Raw genomic sequence first — 18,138 nt, forward strand, 5'->3', positions numbered from 1 at the left:
TGTCTGTCTTTCTGCCTGAATGCCTATTGGTGCATCTATCATAATTACAAAAAATGGTCACAAAATAACTATATTAATAAAAATTATTTTAAAAAAAGCCACAGACGGATTGTATGTCTGTATTTTGTCTCTCGTTAACAAGGGAGAAAAACAAAAAAGACAAACAAAAATAAAAACTGTTTTATGTACCAGCATAGCAAGAACCTACTAAATTAGACATTTATAAAAAAAAAAAAAAAAATAATATAATCTCATTGTTTCAGTTTCAGGTTGAAGACCGCACACGTTTAACATACAATATGACTTACCACTGTTTCCACTAAAAAAGAGGATTTTTTTACTCTTCCATTTACATTCTGACAATCCGTCTGTTTTTTTTTTTTTTTTTTTTACAGACATTTAAACCTATTTAATTAAGCATTTGGCACAGTGTTATCTCATTTATTTGACCTTGCTGTAGGCTTCCAATTAAATTAATTATTCTGTATCTTAGAGTATTTTAGCTGTGTTCTTAACAGTAGACTCTGATGGACTCACACAGGGAGTGGAAATAATGTGAAGTGGAAAGGATATTCCTTTAAATAAGATGGAAAGCCAGTGTTTTTTTTTTTTTTTTTCTATTTCCAATGAGGCTGAAGAGTGAGGGGATACTAACATTGACCAACTACAATGTCACCTGCAGAGAGCCATTAACGTGCTCAGCATCAAACCTCTCTTTCTAAATGCTGAATCAAATTAATCTAACAAAAACAGATGACCTGTAAGCACTCTCCCTGCCTTACAGCAAAGTCAAATAGACGAGACAACACTCTCTGTAATACCACACAGAGACCTGGGACTGATCTCTATCATCCCAATGTTTCCAGCCTGACCATTCTTCTCTCTGTCCCTGTACTTCTTTCCCTATCCGCCTTAGCCCTCAGTAGCCACCCCCGTCTCTTGTGAGCACACAACAGCTGACTTAGGTTGGTATTGCTAAGAAGCTGTTCAGCAGCTGCAATTCTTCTCACATTAATCTATAGGATCAATAGATGTTTCATTAGAATAATCAAGTGTGGATGCGTCCAGTGTCAATATCCTCCCCTCCATGCTCGCTGCATTCACACAGCCTAATTGGAGGTATATCAAAGAGTTTATCGGTGACTTTTTTTTTTGCTGCAGATTCGAGTGAAGAGTGTTTTTTTTTCGTGCTTGTTAAAATCTGCGTCCATGCAGCACTGCGTGAAACAGCCCATATTAACCATTTAAAGGCCAGTGATAATCAGTTCTGCCTTCACAAAAATGATCAAAATCACTCCCAAACATTGCTCCTTACTTACAACAAGCAGTTTTAGTGAACCACGTGACTGTTAAATGAGTAGGACAGTGGATGAGGTTTCTAAAGAGATTGATTGTTTTGACGATATTAACAGGTTAATTTACTGTAAAAAAAAAAAAACTGATCTCTCTTCTGTGCATTTAAAAGTGAGCATTTTTTTAAGGATACAGCAAAGCTAAAGTTGAAGATTAGTTTGATGATTTTACTTGTACACCTGCTTTGCTATTTTGCAATCACTTATATTACCAATTTACTGCAAATGTGGCAAACTTTCTGCCAGGGCATTATGCACGGCTCCATATGGGGCCTGCCCAATAAATATTAAACATTAACATTAACTGGACAGCTAGCTACTACTATCATTTAATACTTTCATCAACTGACATTATCAATCACTCTCTTGTTGGAACTAGACAGACGAATATATCTATAATAGCTGTATTAAACAGGTCAACTTTCAAGACAAAGCAGTAACACACACACACACACACACACACACACAGACACACCCCATTAAATACATTTATCTATATACTTATTTATTTATTAAGCAGTTAAACATCATTACAAAAGAAAAAGATACATAAAAGAATGCTAGCTGTGGTTATTCGTACATTTTTAAAATCTAGGCTCTAGGTAGAAATTGTTAAAATTAAATTAGAATCTCTTTCATTAAAAGTAACAGTGATTCATATTTATTTGGGGGGGGGGGGATTTAGTGGTTAAAATTATATTCAGAGTCATTAAATTGCATGTTTGCTTGTTGATAGATGCAAGGTTTGCCAATGTGTACCTGGTCATAAACTGTCATTGTTTACATTTATCCATACATTTAATTACTTTTACTTATTACTACTTATTTTTACTTGGTACTACATTACGTCCCGTGTTTAAAGACTGTAAAAAATAAATACTTATAGATGTCTACATTTAATCTCTATTTCAGTCATTTTATTTCTTGAATTTAACAATACATTAGACCAGTGCTACATCCTTACATCTCCCTTTTCCCTCTGTTCTTTGATCCTCTTCACATTCTAACTTATTTCATTACCATATTTCTCTCCTGATTTCAAATTTCATTTCCATCCACACCCTATCTCCCCATTCCATCCATTTTAGCTTTCCCTTCCTTGTTCATTTATTTTTTCCATCCTTATTCAATTCACCTTTAGGTTCTCTCCCACCTCTCTTTACACACTCTCCCTCTTTCTCCCCCTTTCATTGACATTTTCAGCGCCCGTCATGCTGCTTCTGTTTCCTTGAAGCTCTTCCTTTACGTTTATGGTGCTGACTGAGTGCGTTTCTGCAGTTGTAGTTGCTGGACATCTAGTACTTTCTCCCTTTTGCTAGTAAATCTCATTAACAGGTCTATTTGGCCTCTACTTATCACTACTCCATCATTCATTTGGCTTCAAATGAGTGTGAGACAAGCCATCCCCTCCACACACTTATTGTCCCACTCTCATATTGAATCTGTGCTAATGAAGGAGCAGTGATAGTTAATGACTACAAAGACCTTTCGCCAATATTTACTACCATCAATAAAAGGGAAAATGTATAGTAGATGCCTTCCTGACTTGGGGTGGCTCCACAACTACAGCTGTGTATCAATCACTTAATCATCACTCGGATGTAATATGTAGGACCCAACCTTCCACTGGGACCTTGGACTACAAATAAGAGCCTCACATGGCCATGTGAAACTATTTGGACAGTCCATCTCTATATATATGTTGAATATTACTTCTCTCATAATTGTAATTTTAATATACAAATTATAAATTTACTTTTTTTTATCTCAGTATCAAGTACATAAGTACATACTTTTGCAAGAAGAAGTATGTGAACCCTTTGGAATGATATGGATTTCTGCACTTGGTCATAAAATGTGATCTGATCATCATCTAAGTCACAACAATAGACAATCACAGTCTGCTTAAACTAGTAACACACAAAGAATGAAATGTTGCCATGTTTTTATTGAACACACCATGTAAACATTCACAGTGCAGGTGGAAAAAGTATGTGAACCCTTGGATTTAATAACTGGTTGAGCCTCCTTTGGCAGCAATAACTTCAACCAAACGTTTCCTGTAGTTGCAGCAATATTCTTGGGATGTCTGGTGTGAATCGCTTTCTTGAGGTCATGCCACAGCATCTCAATCGGGTTGAGGTCAGGACTCTGACTGGGCCACTTCAGAAGGCATATTTTCTTCTGTTTAAGCCATTCTGTTGTTGATTTACTTCTATGTTTTGGGTCATTGTCCTGTTGCAACACCCATCTTCTGTTGAGCTTCAACTGGTAGACAGATGGCCTTAAGTTCTCCTGCAAAATGTCTTGATAAACTTGGGAATTCATTTTTCCTTCGATGATAGCAATCCATCCAGGCCCTGATGCAGTAAAGCAGCCCCAAACCATGATGCCCCCACCACCATACTTCACAGTTGGGATGAGGTTTTGATGTTGGTGTGCTGTGCCTCTTTTTCGCCACACATAGTGTTGTGTGTTTCTTCCAAACAACTCAACTTTGGTTTCATCTGTCCACAGAATATTTTGCCAGTACTGCTGTGGAACATCCAGGTTCTCTTGTGCAAACTGTAAACGTGCAGCAATGTTTTGTTTGGACAGCAGTGACTTCCTCTGTGGTATCCTCCCATGAAATCCATTCTTGTTTAGTGTTTTATGTATTGTAGATTCGCTAACAGGGATGTTAGCATTTGCCAGTGACGTTTGTAAGTCGTTAGCTGACACTCTAGGATTCTTCTTCACCTCATTGAGCAGTCTGCGCTGTGCTCTTGCAGTCATCTTTACAGGACGGCCACTCCTAAGGAGAGTAGCAGCAGTGCTGAACTTTCTCCATTTATAGACAATTTGTCTTACCGTGGACTGATGAACAGCAAGACTTTTGGAGATACTTTTATAACCCTTTCCAGCTTTATGCAAGTCATCAAATCTTAATCGTAGGTCTTCTGAGAGCTCTTTTGTGCGAGGCATTATTCACATCAGGCAATGCTTCTTGTGAAAAGAAAACCCAGAACTGGTGTGCGTGTTTTATAGGGCAGGGCATCTGTAACCAACACCTCCAATTTAATCTCATTGATTGGACTCCAGTTGGCTGACATCTCACTCCAATTAGCTGTTGGAGATGTCATTAGTCTAGGGGTTCACATACTTTTTCCACCTGCACTGTGAATGTTTACATGGTGTGTTCAATAAAAACATGGCAACATTTCATTCTTTGTGTGTTATTAGTTTAAGCAGACTGTGATTGTCTATTGTTGTGACTTAGATGATGATCAGATCACATTTTATGACCAATTTGTGCAGAAATTCATATCATTGCAAAGGGTTCACATACTTTTTCTTGCAACTGTATAAATATATATATATATATATATAAACCATTCTAAACCAAAACTAAACTAAGCGCTATTTTCTAAAAATATTTCTTTTTTTTGTCAGTGTCCAGGGCTCAAGATCTCCATTAGCCAACGCAGGAGTTACATTGAAAAGTTGACCTTTGTTGAGTTTTCTACAATAAGAAAACAATTCAATTCATTAATAAAATCAATGAACATCTTTAATGCCCCACCGCACCATCCACATGTCATCTTTCTAAGTCCTTTAATAGATGTCATAGTGTTACTGAAGGAAAACTAAATTTATCCTATAATGTTTTGGTTTATAGATTTACATAGTAGCAGGGCTTTCTGTAGTGGGACCAAAGACCCCCATGAAGTATTTTTATAGAAACACATCAGGGCTCTCAATCTGTTTATTCAAAAAATATCTCATGGCATTTAATCCAGATTCCTTAAAAAGGGAAAAAAATATTCATTAGAAACACAGTTTGACCATCCTCACAAATCATACTATTTCTTAATTTATTCATAAACTAAATGATGTTTACTTAAAAAACGGCTAATTACCTCTGTAGGGTATAGTGTAAATACTCAGAAGGAAGTCCTATCATTGACCCTAGCGAAGATTACATAGATGAACTTTGAGTAAACCCCGCAACTTAATGAAGCAGTCATTTTTTAAAAAAAAAATTATATTGAATGCTTGAAAGAAATTTATAGAGCCAGTTAAAAATGAGGAAAATCAAGTTTTGTACAAGTACTGCATTTTGCTTGCAAGACGTGTAATTTGGCGCATTGTTCTTCCACTGTAAATTGACATATAACATGAACTTGTATCCCTGCAAAAAATAAAGACAGTCTCCTGCATTCAGGTGGAAATGTACTAATTCAGGATTTACTCAAGGGAAAAGCAAACCTTTGCAATACTGATTATTAAATTAGATAAATACATTTCATATACTGTATTAAATTTAGCAGATAGTTATATCATTTGGTACACTTTGTTCAATAATATTTAATAATAACGGGTTATTCCAAGTACCATGACTACTTCAGTTATGCAAAGGTCTCATTGTGTTTGGAGTTTGTATGTACAGTGTACACTTTGCTGCTAATGGTCTAACTCCACCTCCAGCAGCACTAATAGAAGCCTAGAACCAGGGTTCCAAGCTTCTAATGTGAATTCTGTGCATTGTATGTTTCTGTCGTCAGCACGCCTAGCATGCTGAAGGTGGATAACCAATGGAGGAACAGCCCTCCACCTCATCCCTATTACACCCTAAATCCTTTATTTGCCTGATCTCTGGGATGTGCCTTTTCCTGTAAAGAAGGTGGATAACATCCCTTAAGGTAGATTCAGTTGCAGGGAGAACTTGGCCTCTGTGTGGCATTGCATGTGAGTGCTTGAAAGGTGGCACCATTCCAAGGAGTACTTCAACAAAAACAAAACAGTGGTTTATTAGTTACTAAAGAAGACTGAAGCAGTGGCGTATAGAGATGTCCCGAATAGTTCGCTGGCGAATAGTTCCTGGCGAACATAGCTTGTTCGCGTTCGCCACGGATGGCGAACATATGCGATGTTCAGTTCACCCCCTATTCGTCATCATTGAGTAAACTTTGACCTTGTAGCTCACAGTCAGCAGACACATTCCAGCCAATCAGAAGCAGACCCTTCCTCCCAGACCCTCCCACCTCCTGGACAGCATCCATTTTAGATTCATTTGGAAGCTGCATTCTTTTTTTTTTCTTTTTTTTTTTAGACAGAAGTGTGTTATATTTGAGCATGCTAGGCTGAACGTGCGTATATCATGGCTAGTTGCACTGAGGGTATGAGTATATAGCAGTACATTGTTGTGAAAGATGGCTGTTATGTTTAGGGTGTAGCTTGCACGTTATCAACTGTGTATTTATATCAGCAGCTCCACCACTAGTTATAAATCAAGTGTGAGTCGCCCCATGAGATGAGACTAGTGAATAACATAATACATGAACGGTTAAGGTAAAGGCATGTAAGGAACTACGACAATAAACTCTTTAGGAGGTGAAATAATTACATGTTTAAACGCTTGCTACTTTACGATTAGTTAATGTGCAGAGAGCAGTTCATGTGATCAAAGGCATGGTGTGGAGGATCGGCTATAGTGGGACATGCTTGGCAGGCTGCTGTTTACTGCTTGTGCTCATCCGATCCCTTCTGGGCACCAGGTGCAGACCCTGGGAGTCCCTGATACCTGGAACAACAAAGGCAAGTCTCTGGCTGAGTGCCGGGTTCACGGCTTGAGGTGGTGGAAGCTTGTTTTGTCAGGGGGTCGGATCTGTCCCGGTGGTGCTTCACGTCCGGTGTGGGATAGTGGTTGCTTAAGGTGGAGGCGAGTGCTTGACGTGGGGCAGGCGCTGCATTTCTGTTTGTGCCTCCGGTCCCGTCTTCGACGCCTTTTGCGTTGGTGGATTTTAATGGGGACTGCTTCGCTTAGCTGTGGTGGAGCTTGTTGGGGCTGTGGTGGAGCTTGTTGGGGCTTCCTGCTTGTTATTTGCTTCCAAAATTCATTAAAGAGTCTGTCCAGCTTAGACTCAATGTACTACCATGCTATGCTGGTACCAGGAGGACACGCGGCTGCCGCCATATTGGGAGAGTCGCAGATGAGTATGTCAGCCTGGGTGGCTGTGCTCTGTGCGTCCATTAGCTCCAGACAGCCTCTCAGGGGTGGACCGGGATAACCCCCACCGGTCCGAGGGGGGTGGGTAACGGAGCTACTGCCGGGAAGAAGCTGCTCCTGGGCATCCCAGGATCGGGAGATTGGCCGCCTCTCCCGCCCGGTGAGCACCAGGCCACACTTGCCACGCGGAGGTAAGTAAGACTCTGTCTGAGTTGCTGACCGCTATTAAGCATGTCGGGTCGGTTAGGAAGGAGCAACATGGCTGGGTCATCCCCTTTTGGGGTGAAATCCGCTTGTTGATAGCTGCTTAAAGTGAGATATTGAGGGAGCTCACACGAAGTGCGTCTTTCCTCCATGACAGCTAGGCCCCGCCCCCTGGAAGCTGCATTCTTAGTGAGAGGAGGGACAGTGTAGCTGCTGCTGATTTAATAGGGAAATCAATAGCTAGGCTAGTGTATTCAGTGCCCACTACAGTCTGAAGGACTCATCTGATCTCTGCTGTAAGGACAGTACCCTAAAAAGCCCTTTTTAGGGCTAGAACATCAGTCTGCTTTTTTTTTCCCTGTGTAATCTTATTGCAGTTGCTTGCCTGCCTGCCAGCGTGTGTGTCAGGCTTACAGCGTATACTGTGCCCACTTGCCCAGTGCCACCACTCATATCTGGTGTCACAATAGCTTGCATTTATAAAAAAACAAACTTTTTTGACTGTAATATTATAGCAGTCAGTTTCCTTCACACGTGTGCGTTTCAGGGCCTGCCAGGGCACAGTGTCACACCAGTGCAACTCATATATGGTGTAACAGAAGTGTACATTTAAAAAAAAAAACAAAAACTTTTTTGACTGTGAAATAATAGCAGTCAGTTTCCTTCACATGTGTGCGTTTCAGGGCCTGCCAGGGCACAGTGTCACACCAGTGCAACTCATATCTGGTGTAACAGTAGTGTACATTTAAAAAAAAAACAAGGAGGAACCTTGACGCACCATCCTCCTCCAAATTTTTGACTGTAATAGATTGAATAGCAGTTAGTTGTCTGCAAGCGTGTGTGTCAGGCCTGCAGCGTCTACTCTGCCATCTTCTGCCAGTGCACAGTGCCACTCATATCTGTTGTCACAGTAGCTTGCACGCATAGTACTACTAATCGAAAAAAAAAAATGACAGGCAGAGGCAGGCCACCCCGCAGAGGCTTTGATTCCATTTGGCCCTAGAATAATGACCAGTGTTCAGAGGCCACGTACTCTGAATTTGAAAAATTCTGAGGACATAGTTGACTGGCTAACACAGGACACCCAATCTTCTACAGCTTCTGCTCGGAACCTTGACGCACCATCCTCCTCCAACTTAGCTTCGGGCACCTCTCAAGTTACCACTCGCCCGCCTGCCACCACCACCAACACTAGCACCACAGCCGCTTCACTTGATCTGTCAGAGGAGTTATTTACAAATCAGTTGGAAGAAATGAGTGATGTGCAACCATTATTGCCAGAGGATGTAGATAACAGGGATATGTCTCAGTCAGGCAGCATTACACACATGGACGTACGGTGTGATGATGATGATGTTGTACCCACTGCTGCTTCCTTTGCTGAGTTGTCAGATAAAAGTGAAGTGGTTGATGATGACAATGCATCCGTGGATGTCACGTGGGTGCCCGCTAGAAGAGAAGAAGAACAGGGGGAAAGTTCAGATGGGGAGACAGAGAGGAGGAGGAGATGAGTTGGAAGCAGGGGGAGGTCGTCGCAAGGAGCTAGTGGCACAGTCAGACAGCATGCATCGGCACCCAGGGTCAGCCAGACAGCACGCCAATCAACACATGCTGTTGCTACCACCAGAATGCCGTCATTGCAGAGCTCAGCAGTGTGGCATTTTTTTTTGTGTGTCTGCCTGTGACAACAGCGATGCCATTTGCAACCTGTGCCAAAAGAAACTGAGTCGTGGGAAGTCCAACACCCACCTAGGTACAACTGCTTTGCGAAGGCACATGATCGCACATCACAAACACCTATGGGATCAACACATGAGTACAAGCAGCACACAAACTCAAAGCCGCCATCCTCCTCCTGGTCCAGCATCTTCAGCCACGTCAACCACTGCTGTCCTCCTTGCCCCCTCTCAACCATCCGCCACTCCGTCTCTCGCCTTGAGTAGTTCCTGCTCATCTGCCCACAGTCAGGTGTCTGTCAAGGACATGTTTGAGCGTAAGAAGCCAATGTCACAAAGTCACCCCCTTGCCCGGCATCTGACAGCTGGCTTGTCTGAACTCTTAGCCCGCCAGCTTTTACCATACAAGCTGGTGGAGTCTGAGGCGTTCCAAAAATTTGTAGCTATTGGGAAACCGTAGTGGAAGGTACCCGGACGAAATTTCTTTGCACAAAAGGCAATCCCTAACCTGTACTCGATTGTACAAAAGGAAGTCATGCATGTCTGGCACACAGTGTTGGAACAAGGGTCCATCTGACCACTGATACCTGGTCTGCAAAGCCTTCAATTACATTAGTGAGGACAAGGAACGGGACATGGCTAGCTTTGTATCCAACCTTGTGCAAATGGGGAGTTTGAGGTTGTGCAAATGGACTGTTTGCGGTGGTTTGCGGTGCGTTAAACGGGGAGTTTGGTCTGTCACTGTGAAGCGGGCGTAACCCTTACACTACCTGATCGATACAACATCATACCTGATGTTTTAAAGCACGTTATTCCAAACAATTTAGGAATGTTAGGTGATTTATGCCCTTTATGGATTAAAACCAGACTCTGCATCAACTATGTAATTTTCCATGGGAGTTTTGCCATGGATCCCCCTCCGGCATGCCACAGTCCAGGTGTTAGTCCCCTTGAAACAGAAAGAGTCCCTGTGGGTTTTAAAATTCGCCTGCCTATTGAAGTCTATGGCGGTTCGCCCGGTTCGCCTGTTCGCGAACATTTGCGGAAATTCACGTTCACCGTTGGCGAATGGAAAATTTTATGTTCGCTACATCTCTAGTGGCGTACGGGGGGGTGGGGGCGATCCGCAATGGCTCAGCAATAATATCCTCATCCTCGTGACTCCCTGGCACTCAGTCAGTGAGTCAGAGCACAGGTAGGGGATTCTAAGCCTGTGTTCTGACTCATCACTAAGCACCACAGAGGTTATTATAGCATGTTCCAGCAGAGGACACAGAGCGTGTATTCTGCCATGTTGCTCCCCTGCAGCCATTTTGAACATGCTGGGGATCTGACCCTGGACTGGGATGGAGCTGGTGAGAGACAGCCCCTAATGCACCCCCTGAATGGTAAGCTAATAATATTATTGTAAATTTACCCCCACCTAATCATAATACCCTCCCTGCCATTATACCTTCATCCCCTCACTCTGTCACCTGTCACCCCCTCCCTCAGTTACTCTGTCACCCCCTCCCTCAGTCACACTGTCATCCCCTCCCTCAGTCACTGTCACTAGTCACCCCCTCCCTCAGTCACTCTGTCATCCCCTCCCTCAGTCACTGTCACTAGTCACCCCCTCCCTCAGTCACCGCTCCCTCAGTCACTGTCAACAGTCACCTCCTCCATCAGTCACTCTGTCTTCCCCCCTCAGTCATTGTCACCAGTCACCCCATCCTCAGTCACTCTGTCACCACTATCTCAGTCACTCTGTCACCAGTCACTCCCTCCATCAGTCACTCTGTCACCAGTCACCCCTCCCTCAGTCACTGTCACCAATCACCCCCTCCCTCCCTCCCTCTGACACCAGTCACACCGTCACTCTGTCACCAGTCACCTTCTCTCTCAGTCACTCTGTCACCAGTCACCCCCTCTCTCACTCTGTCACCAGTCACCCACACCCTCACTCTGTCACCAGTCACCCCTCCCCCACACTCTGCCACCAGGCACCCCCTCCCTCTCTTACTATGTCACCCCCTCACTCTGCCACTAGTCACTCCCTCACTCCCTCTGCCACCTGTCACCCCCTCACACTGCCACCTGTCACCCCCTCACTCTGCCACCTGTCACCCCCTCCTTCACTAACTCACCTGCAGTCACCTCCATTCACTGTATGCAATGGCACGCACTGTCATAGTATCCACCACACTGTCCCACCCTGCCATATACCTTTCTCTTGCTAGTTATACTCACCCACTTACATATACCTTCACGTTGTCACATTCCCCCATGCAATATCACACACTAAGTCCCAGGCACATACAACTGTTCCCCCGCTGTCACAGAGACACATTATGCGCAGGCTCACATTCACAGATCACATATGCAGTCACACACATTGCATGTATATAGGCTGTCACAAACACACATTTTCACACAAGGGGCTAGGACAGATATATACTGGGAGGCAGTGAGATGAAACATTTTTTATCGACCATATCGGACTTTGTGCACGCCCTGCAGTGAGCCGGCAGCCGGTAATGATGTCATCCTGGCATCGGCATCACTACTGGGCATGCGAGTGAGCTGTGCAGGAAGAGCACAGAGATCCCAGCCCAGCAGCAACCGCTTGTCACCAGGGGGAGGATCCACTCCAGCCCACCCAGAGCAAGGTAGGGAGGTTGGTTGAACCTCTTAACAACTAAATGTGTGTGTATATCTGGGGTTGTGTGTGTATATAAATGTGTATGTGTTTAGTAGACCAGGCTTCTGTAATAATGTAATGGCAGCGCTGGGGGGAAGTGAAATTCAGTCACTTCCTCCCAGCTAACACTGAGACGCGCAGGATGAAGGGTGACACTGATTGGGAGTCAACGAGAGCCCAACTCCCAACAGCTTCAGCCAGCAGGTAGGAAACAGGAGGATGGCATTGTGTATCTGTCTGTGTGTCTGTGTAGCTGCATATGTGTGTCTCTGTATCTGTTTGTGTCTGTGTGTCTGTGTATCTGCATGTGTGTCAGTGTGTGTATATACGTGTATATATCTGCATACATTTCAGCATCTTGCCAACACGACACACAAACACATCCCTGCATTCCAATGTGAACACTACATACAAACACACCTCTGTATTAAAAAAAAAAAAATCACCATTATATATAACCACACCACGGCATCTCACCAACACTACACAAAAATGCATGCCTTTTAAAATGCCAACACTACATACAAACACACCCCTACATTCACTCACACATACTCCATACAAAAACATGCTTACATTGAAACACGCAAACACTGCTCAATGCTACATATATTAAAAAAAATGTGCGGGTGTTTTTTACATTTTAAAGTGGGGGGAGGGTGCCAAAACGAGGACCTGCCCCAGGAGCCAAATGCTCTAGGTATGCGCCTGGACTGAAGAATTGATAATTAGTTGATAAGGAGAAAAGATCTATGAAAAACCCTCTGATGTCTCCAGGACAATTTCTTTATTGGAATACTAGGATTAAGACAAGCCCTACAGTCCCTGGGCTAAGGTCAGAAGCTATGTAACAGTTTTTACCTAATCATATCATATTGTACATCTGTACTGTCTCTGATACAAATGGATATATATTAATGTATGATATGTTCCTGTCATTAACATGTTAAACATGTTGACAATCTGACAATCGCACAATCTAGAGATGCTATTCTGACATCGAGTGTCTTGCTCATCTAGCTTTAAGAAGGCTTTATCAATAGGACCATCCTAATCAAACATGTTTAATGATGACATAGATTGTTGCTAAGTGGTAAAAACAGCTGTCTAAGGTGGTGTATAGAGGAAGCAGAACTTTTTTAATAAAAACATTGTGGGGTCATACATTTTTGCCTTCAAGTATAATTATTTTTTCTTAGCTGAAATTGTATTTTTATCCTTTTTTGAGCGAAAAAAAGAGTTGACCTAATGTTTTAGTTTTCCAAATAACGACAAAAGCAGTCATTTCCATGTTGCAATGAAGCCATGCTATAAATATAAATATATAAAATGAACATACAGGTATATATTTATGGACTCTGATCAGAATGAAGTTTGTGCTGGATTTTATACGACAACACTGCTAAATCCTCGGTACCTCTTTTAAGGCCTAGGGCAAAAAACAAAAAAAAAAATTTAAAAAATAAAAAATCACAAAATGGATTTGTGTATTGAGGCTGTTTTGACAAAAATGATAAATTTGCTCTCAAGAATGAAAGATGCTATCCAAAACTAACATAATCATTTCAGACATAATGCCTTTCAGTTGAACCAACCTCGTATATCTGGAGATTGAGTGCACCAAAGCAAACTTTCTGCTCTTTTCTTGTATAATGTTAGATATCTGAAACATCAACATCAAGTCAAGTAAAAATAGTATTAGTACTATTAGTAAATAAAAAAAGTATTGTTTGGGTCTGTTTCCCTGATAGGTGAAACATTTGTATTTTTTTTATTTTTGAAATGGTTACCCCGTTCCATTAATAATTACCGTATTTATCGGCGTATAACACGCACCGGCGTATAACACGCACCTCATTTTTAGAAAGAAATTCCAGGAAATTTCCCCCCCTCCCATAGTATTCCCCCCCCCCCCTCATCCCATAGTATTCCCCCCTCATCCCATAGTGTTCCCCCCCTCCCATAGTATTCTCCCCCCCTCCCCTCCCATAGTATTCTCCCCCCTCCCCTCCCATAGTATTCTCCCCCCCTCCCATAGTATTCTCCCCTCCCCTCCCATAGTATTCTCCCCTCCCCTCCCCTCCCATAGTATTCTCCCCCCCTCCCATAGTATTCTCCCCTCCCCTCCCATAATATTCTCCCCTCCCCTCCCCTCCCATAGTATTCTCCCCCCCTCCCCTCCCAGAATATTCTCCCCCCTCCTCTCCCATAGTATTCTCCCCCTCCCCTCCCATAGTATTCTCCCCCTCCCCTAGTATTCTCCCCCCCTCCCCTCCCATAATATTCTCTCCCCTCCTCTCCCATAGTATTCTCCCCCTCCCCTCCCATAGTATTCTCCCCCTCCCCTCCCATAGTATTCTCCCCCTCCCCTCCCATAGTATTCTCCCCCTCTCCTCCCATAGTATTCTCCCCCTCCCCTCCCATAGTATTCTCCCCCCTCCCCTCCCATAGTATTCTCCCCCCTCCCCTCCCATAGTATTCTCCCCCCTCCCCTCCCATAGTATTCTCCCCCCTCCCCTCCCATAGTATTCTCCCCCCTCCCCTCCCATAGTATTCTCCCCCCTCCCCTCCCATAGTATTCTCCCCCCTCCCCTCCCATAGTATTCTCCCCCCTGTCCTCCCATAGTATTCCCCCCCCTGTCCTCCCATAGTATTCTCCCCCCTCCCCTCCCATAGTATTTTCCCCCTCCCCTCCCATTCTCCCCCCCCTCCCATAGTATTCTCCCCCCTCCCCTCCCATAGTGTACTTCCCCCCTCCCCTCCCCTAGTGTACTTCCCCCCCTCCCCTCCCATAGTGTACTTCCCCCCCTCCCATAGTGTACTTCCCCCCCCTCCCCTCCCATAATGTACTTCCCTCCCCTCCCATAGTGTACTTCCCTCCCCTCCCATAGTGTACTTCCCCCTCCCCTCCCATAGTGTACTTCCCCTCCCATAATTACTTACCTGTCCTGAAGCGTGGGCCGGCTTCACAGCTTGCACCGCGGTAGGGGCACTTTAATTTCATGTTCCGGTTTCCGGCGGGACTGAAAGGAAGTGTGCACACTTGTGCACACTTCCTTTCAGTCCCGCCGGAAACCGGAACATGAAATTAAAGTTCCTGTACCGCGGTGCAAGCTGTGAAGCCGGCCCACGCTTCAGGACAGGTAAGTAATTATGGGATATCGGCCTATAACACGCACCCACGATTTTCCCCCTATTTTCAGGGGGAAAAAGTGCGTGTTATACGCCGATAAATACGGTAGATATAAGGAACAAACAAATATATATATATATATATATATATATATATATATATATATATATATATATATACTTGTGTGTTGCATGATAGGGGACGAGTTATTCATAGGTAGGTGATCAAGATATTTTAAACACTATTTAGATATTTAGGGCCTGAGTGTAGAGATTGCAGGGGTTTGCAATTTTGTTGGATGGACATTGTATTAGGGCAGGGTCCCTCTAGTCTACCATATTTATCTGTTACCCTTGCACGCCATAGAACAAAGGATGAGAGAAAGGCTACTACTCCTTGACACATGATCATGATCAACATTACTCACTAGTCACCAAGGAAAGGACGTGAGTTCTACTCACTGCGAGGTTCAGGTTAAACATTTGTTAATTTTCCAAGAGGGGGGCCACAATCCCATCCCACACTGATTACGTGACTATGTCATATCTCTAGAACAAACTCAATAACACTTGCTTTCTGACTCTCACATTTAACATATTCAAATGTTCCAATTTTTTTTACCGCTCATCACCCTTTTCCTTCTATTGATAACTTTTTCTCACATGATCTGCGATGGTGTAAAAATGCACCCATCACTGATTTGCTAATTTTGGCACCATTTTAGTTTGTCCAAATCATTTCCCCAAATATTATGTAATCGGACTACCCAAATTAAATTGTATTTTCCTACAAAATAATTCGACTGAACCAAATTTTTAAACTGTGCACAAGTCTAATATTGATAAAATATTAACAATAATAAATTAAATATCTCATTTAACGTAACACAAACTAAGCCCTCAATTACATTTTTGAATAAACTTTTAAAACGATTTAATATTATGAAAAATATTGGAATTTTGTAATATTTTGATATATTTTATATGTTGAAAAAATATGAAATAATTTGGTAAGCTTATCCAACAATACTAAATCAAAACCTAGTGTTAAATACTATTTCTGATGAATGATTTATAGAGGAAAAATATATTTTACGTTATTGTTTGTATGCACTATAGGTTCATGCCAATTATATACAATACAATCAATAACATTATTAGGATAGCTATTGTCCTTTAATTCTGCTTGCATATGAATAAAGATGTGACAAGTCTTTCGTGTAAAGAAATATTTTTTCCATTAACCAATATCTCCAGGGCTGAGGGCTTGGATGGCTGACGTAATTACAGAGGAATGGCTATTGACCTTCAGACCAGGACCATTCTAATTTGCAGAACAGTAGAGGTCCCTTGAGCCTATTCTGGACAGATCACACAATCAGTCTGAGCCAGTATGTTTTTTTTTGTCCAGCTGCACCCTCTTCCTCTAGGACATGGTTAACTAGACACCTATATAGTACAGGTCTTGGAATTATGAATTGGAAAATTAGGCATAATAACAAAGGCCTTTGGGTGAAGCAGCCCTTATCAAATAGAAACAGAAATCAGCACCATTCTTACTGTGCCTTGAGGACTTAGTTCTGCTTTTTTAACTGGGCAGATTATATTTTCCAGAACTACCCTGATTAACCATTTACGAAGGAATACAATGTTTAATAACTTAGAATCTAGCAAAATAAATTGAAGGACATCTTTGATCCTGTCATTTAACAATGCTTACACATAGCTAGTGATTTATTTTAGCTTTTTTTTATTACAATCTGTGACATGTATGGTACACGGTAAATTATGTGGTTTATGGATAACAAGAAATAAATGACAATACTTACTTTGAAACTGTTGAAACAAGTGAAATAGACTGTATGCATAAATAATGAGCATCACACTTAGAAGATTTTATTAAATCACATCCTGTATATGAAGTGGCTTTGTACAAAATGTCATCACAGATTGATTTGTGGTTCAGTTGCAATTGAAATTCTTGTAATATATACAAAAAGACCTATATTACTTTGTTTATTCCGTGCAGTGATATAACTTTGATCAGTTATATTCTAATTGTGGAAAATATTGTAGAATAAATTATGTTCTGTTGTAACTGTTATCTCTATAATTAATTTTGTGAACAATTTAGTTATTATATTTTATATAAGAGATAGAGATACTGGAAAAGTATTGTTTTATACAACATCACACCAATGTCATTAAAGGTAACTGTACTCATAATGGGAGAGAATAAAGCATTTTACTATATTATCTATCATAATTATATCAAAACACTACTGTCCTTTTTAAGTCATGTACTAAATAAAACTTGAATTTAATAACTACTTTGAAGCTCTGAAATCATTATGAGTTTGCTTAAGGAGAAATTAAGGATTGTCTTTCTATAACAGGGGTGGGCAACCTTTGGCACTCCAGTTGTTGTGGACTACATCTGAACTAATGCTTTGCCAGTAGTGATGTCCCGAACTGTTCGCTGGCGAATAGTTCCTGGCGAACATCGCTTGTTCGCGTTCGCCACCGATGGCAAACACATGCGCTGTTCGGTCTGCCCCTCATCATCATTGAGTAAACTTTGACCCTGTACCTCACATTCAGCAGACACATTCCAGCTATTCAGCAGCAGACCCTCCCTCCCAGACCCCCCAACCTCCTGGACAGCATCCATTTTACATTCATTGTGAAGCTGCATTCTTAGTGAGAGTAGGGACAGTGTAGCTGCTGCTGATTTGATAGGGAAATTGATAGCTAGGCTAGTGTATTCAGTGTCCACTACAGTCCTGAAGGACTCATCTGATCTCTGCTGTAAGGACAGCAGCCCAAAAAGCCCTTTTTAGGGCTAGAACATCAGTCTGCTTTTTTTTTTCTGTGTAATGTAATTGCAGTTGCCTGCCTGCCAGCCTGTGTGTGCAGAGCTCAGCAGTGTGGCAATTTTTTGTGTGTCTGCCTCTGACAACAGCGATGCCATTTGCAACCTGTGCCAAAAGAAACTGAGTGGTGGGAAGTCCAACACCCACCTAGGTACAACTGCTTTGCGAAGGCACATGATCGCACATCACAAACACCCATGGGATCAACACATGAATAGAAGCAGCACACAAA

Source organism: Pelobates fuscus, chromosome 3 (genome assembly GCF_036172605.1).
Source record: "Pelobates fuscus isolate aPelFus1 chromosome 3, aPelFus1.pri, whole genome shotgun sequence".
In the NCBI taxonomy this organism is placed as follows: domain Eukaryota; kingdom Metazoa; phylum Chordata; class Amphibia; order Anura; family Pelobatidae; genus Pelobates; species Pelobates fuscus.